This window comes from Heptranchias perlo, chromosome 12, assembly GCF_035084215.1.
Source record: "Heptranchias perlo isolate sHepPer1 chromosome 12, sHepPer1.hap1, whole genome shotgun sequence".
Classification (NCBI taxonomy): Eukaryota; Metazoa; Chordata; class Chondrichthyes; order Hexanchiformes; family Hexanchidae; genus Heptranchias; species Heptranchias perlo.
Window position 1 is genome coordinate 67,044,426 of NC_090336.1, and position 5,000 is coordinate 67,049,425.

The following is a 5,000-nucleotide window of genomic DNA, read 5'->3' on the forward strand; positions in this document are numbered from 1 at the left end:
AGGAAACCTTTTTAAAAAGAACTTGCATATTGAAAAAAAGATGTGTCTCAAGCTGCCGGGGCCCTGTCCATTGTCACGTTAATGGCAGGACGGGGCAGGACTGCTTTGACCAGGAGACCTGTTTTCTGGGACGCAGGTGTGAGATTCCAGGGGACCTGCTTTGTGCTGATTTCCCTGCCTCCCTCCCTCCCCCCCAGGACTTCCTTCTGAACACCTTTGTCGTTTGAGCGAGGGCCAAAAGCCTGCCTGTGAAAGGGAAGGATCAGCCGGTCAGCCCCCTGCTGGTCGCTGCTGCCAGTGCAGCAGGCGTGCGTGTGTCCTCGGCCTCGTGTCCAGGTCCCTCAGGGACTTGAGGCAGCTCTCCCCGGTGGTCTCGTGGTCAGGACCGGGCTTCGAATCCCAGTCGGGGGGGGATGACTTTCTGCTGCAGATTAATTGGCATGAAGGAAAGTCTCCCCTCCTGAGCGTAAAGCTCCACCCTCACCACCACCACCACCGCCTTTTCCTCCCCTTGACAAACAGACAGACAGACAGACAGACAGTCAGTCCAGTTCGGGAGCGCAGCTTTCATTAAGCAATGGCGTTTGTGACAACTCATCGTCTGACAGGTTGATGATTTCCCCACACGCCTCCTGCCGAATAAAAGGCTCACCCTCCCGGACACTACCCCCAGAATCACCCCCCCCCCCCCCCGGGGTGAATATTAAGCCCGAGAACACCGACTGTAACCAACCGCAGTGAAAAGTTGAAGTGGCAACTCATTAACCAGATTTATTTTGGGCAACTCATTAACCAGATTTTTTGTTCATTTGGTTTATGAGTTGCCAAGTGTAAATCTGGTTAATGAGTTGCCACTTCAACTTTTCACTGCGGTTGGTTACAGTCGGTGTTCTCGGGCTTAATATTCGCCCCGGGGGGGGGGGGTGTATAGCGGGCGATGGCCGGTGTGGAGTGCGTTTTTTGGGGGTTGATTTTCACTTTGCCTCGCTGGTGGAATTTGTGGGAGGCAGGCAAGGGGATTGGTGTGGGCTGGTGGGCGGCAAGGGAGATGCTTGCTTCGGGGTGTTATCCTCACTTTGGTCCGCTGGTGAGAGTAGGCAGCGGCAGGCTGGCAGGCAGGCAAGTGTGATGTAGTGTGGGGTGCGGTGCAGTGCAGTGCAGTGCGGTGCTGCCCTGTCGTTTATGAAAGGTTGTAATGACACTGCTTTGCAGCTGACCATATCCACTGATTTGTGACGCCCGTATGGAGGCTGATATCTCAGGAGGGCCGAGGCCGATTTCCTCCGGGGACGGCTCGTCGCGTGCGGCAGGACGAGGCGCAGCGGACGGTACCGTGCGCTCGGAGGTGCGGCGCTGCCCGCCGGAGGTACAGCGAAAGGCTGCAAACCGCTTTCCGCCTGCTAACTCGGCGGCCGTCAGACCGACCGACTCCGCTTTACCACCGGAGCTAGAGTCGGGCAAGGGGCACCGAAGGGTACCGGAAGGATCGCGTTCGCACGACGGGAAGTCGACTAGCGGGCCGCCGAAAGCGAGCCGGGGGCCCCCGGTTTTTCTGTCCCACCTGGAGACTGATATCTCAGGAAGGCCGAGGCCGATTTCCTCCGGGGACGGCTCGTCGCGTGCGGCAGGACGAGGCGCAGCGGACGGTACCGAGCGCTCGGAGGTGCGGCGCTGCCCGCCGGAGGTACAGCGAAAGTCTGCGAACCGCTTTCCGCCTCCTCTCACCGCACGGCTCTCCTTTTCACCCACTGGCGGATTTTCACCCTCCGACTGCTCGCTACCGTCCGCTGCGCCTGGTCCGGGCCCTGTCCATTGTCATGTTAATGGCAGGGCGGGGCAGGACTGCTTTCACCAGGAACCCGGTTTTCTGGGTCAGAGGTTCCAGGGGACCTGTTTTGTGCGGACTTCCCTGTGTCCGTCCCTCCCTGCCTGCCTTCCCCCCAGGACTTCCTTCTGAACACCTTTGTCGTTTGAGCGAGGGCCAAAAGCCTGCCTGTGAAAGGGAAGGATCAGCCGGTCAGCCCCCTGTTGGTCGCTGCTGCCAGTGCAGCAGGCGTGCGTGTGTCCTCGGCCTCGTGTCCAGGTCCCTCAGGGACTTGAGGCAACTCTCCCCGGTGGTCTCGTGGTCAGGACCGGGCTTCGAATCCCGGTCGGGGGGGATGACATTCTGCTGCAGATTAATTGGCATGAAGGAAAGTCTCCCCTCCTGAGCGTAAAGCTCCACCCTCACCACCACCGCCGCCTTTTCCACCCCTTGACAAACAGACAGACAGACAGACAGACAGTCAGTCAGTCCAGTTCGGGAGCGCAGCTTTCATTTGGAAGCAGACCCTGCTTGTTTAAAGTCAACGACGCCAAGTTATTTTGCACTTTGAACTATATCGCTACGTGCGAGCGGCACTCAGCCTTGGAGAAGAAAAAAATACCACTGAGCTGAGAAAGTTCTTTTTAAAACGGTTTCCTTCCACAGCAGCTCTGAGTGTGAGAGAGAGAGAGAGAGAGAGAGAGAGAGATATCAGCTTTATTCTCAGTAATAATACACACACACACACACACACACACACACACACACACAGACACTGGGAAAGAGCTGATTTTCCTTTTGAATATCTCCCCACGGGGAGCTGCACCGTTCCCAGAAACACTGCAATACTGGGTCGATGCGTGGAGTGGACGGAGCAAGCCCCTATTCCATCTCCCAGTTCTAAAAATCAATTAAAAATAATAATAAATAATATGTGTGTGTGTGTGTGTGTGTGTGTCGGTGTCAGTATCAGTCAGTCAGTCAGTGTCTCTCTCTCTCTCTCTCTCTCTCACTCAGAGCTGCTGTGGAAGGAAACTTTTTTAAAAAGAACTTGCATATTGAAAGAAAGATGTGTCTCAAGCTGCCGGGCCCTGTCCATTGTCATGTCAATGGCAGGACTGCTTTCACCAGGAACCCGTTTTTCTGGGTCAGAGGTTCCAGGGGACCTGTTTTGTGCGGACTTCCCTGTGTCCGTCCCTCCCTGCCTGCCTTCCCCCCAGGACTTCCTTCTGAACAGCTTTGTCGTTTAAAATAATAATAAATAATATGTGTGTGTGTGTGTGTGTGTGTGTGTGTGTGTGTGTCGGTGTCAGTATCAGTCAGTGAGTCAGTGTCTCTCTCTCTCTCTCTCTCTCTCTCTCACTCAGAGCTGCTGTGGAAGGAAACTTTTTTAAAAAGAACTTGCATATTGAAAGAAAGATGTGTCTCAAGCTGCCGGGCCCTGTCCATTGTCATGTCAATGGCAGGACTGCTTTCACCAGGAACCCGGTTTTGTGGGTCAGAGGTTCCAGGGGACCTGTTTTGTGCGGACTTCCCTGTGTCCGTCCCTCCCTGCCTGCCTTCCCCCCAGGACTTCCTTCTGAACACCTTTGTCGTTTGAGCGAGGGCCAAAAGCCTGCCTGTGAAAGGGAAGGATCAGCCGGTCAGCCCCCTGTTGGTCGCTGCTGCCAGTGCAGCAGGCGTGCGTGTGTATTCGGCCTCGTGTCCAGGTCCCTCAGGGACTTGAGGCAACTCTCCCCGGTGGTCTCGTGGTCAGGACCGGGCTTCGAATCCCGGTCGGGGGGGGATGACTTTCTGCTGCAGATTAATTGGCACCTCTGAAAGAAAATCTCCCCTCCTGAGCGTAAAGCTCCACCCTCACCACCACCGCCGCCTTTTCCTCCCCTTGACAAACAGACAGACAGACAGTCAGTCAGTCAGTCCAGTTCGGGAGCGCAGCTTTCATTTGGAAGCAGACCCTGCTTGTTTAAAGTCAACGACGCCAAGTTATTTTGCACTTTGAATTGTATCGCTACGTGCGAGCGGCACTCAGCCATGGAGAAGAAAAAAATACCACTGAGCTGAGAAAGTTCTTTTTAAAAAGGTTTCCTTCCACAGCAGCTCTGAGTGAGAGAGAGAGAGAGATATCAGCTTTATTCTCAGTAATAATACACACACACACACACACACACACACACACAGAGACACTGGGAAAGAGCTGATTTTCCTTTTGAATATCTCCCCACGGGGAGCTGCACCGTTCCCAGAGACACTGCAATACTGGGTCGATGCGTGGAGTGGACGGAGCAAGCCCCCATTCCATCTCCCTGTTCTAAAAATCAATTAAAAATAATAATAAATAATATGTGTGTGTGTGTGTGTGTGTGTCGGTGTCAGTATCAGTCAGTGAGCCAGTGTCTCTCTCTCTCTCTCTCTCTCTCTCACTCAGAGCTGCTGTGGAAGGAAACTTTTTTAAAAAGAACTTGCTTATTGAAAGAAAGATGTGTCTCAAGCTGCCGGGCCCTGTCCATTGTCATGTCAATGGCAGGACTGCTTTCACCAGGAACCCGTTTTTCTGGGTCAGAGGTTCCAGGGGACCTGTTTTGTGCGGACTTCCCTGTGTCCGTCCCTCCCTGCCTGCCTTCCCCCCAGGACTTCCTTCTGAACACCTTTGTCGTTTAAAATAATAATAAATAATATGTGTGTGTGTGTGTGTGTGTGTGTGTCGGTGTCAGTCAGTGAGTCAGTGTCTCTCTCTCTCCTCTCTCTCTCTCACACTCAGAGCTGCTGTGGAAGGAAACTTTTTTAAAAAGAACTTGCTTATTGAAAGAAAGATGTGTCTCAAGCTGTCGGGCCCTGTCCATTGTCATGTCAGTGGCAGGACTGCTTTCACCAGGAACCCGGTTTTCTGGGTCAGAGGTTCCAGGGGACCTGTTTTGTGCGGACTTCCCTGTGTCCGTCCCTCCCTGCCTGCCTTCCCCCCAGGACTTCCTTCTGAACACCTTTGTCGTTTGAGCGAGGGCCAAAAGCCTGCCTGTGAAAGGGAAGGATCAGCCGGTCAGCCCCCTGTTGGTCGCTGCTGCCAGTGCAGCAGGCGTGCGTGTGTATTCGGCCTCGTGTCCAGGTCCCTCAGGGACTTGAGGCAACTCTCCCCGGTGGTCTTGTGGTCAGGACCGGGCTTCGAATCCCGGTCGGGGGGGATGACTTTCTGCTGCAG

The 5,000-nt window shown here is 54.4% G+C and overlaps 2 pseudogenes; both read right to left on the bottom strand.

The window, feature by feature from the left end:
- Nucleotides 1-2,619: 2,619 nt before the first annotated feature.
- Nucleotides 2,620-2,736, bottom strand: LOC137329306 (U2 spliceosomal RNA; annotated as a pseudogene).
- A 1,294-nt stretch (nt 2,737-4,030) lies between these two features.
- LOC137329925 (U2 spliceosomal RNA) lies at nt 4,031-4,147 on the bottom strand (annotated as a pseudogene).
- Nucleotides 4,148-5,000: the final 853 nt, after the last annotated feature.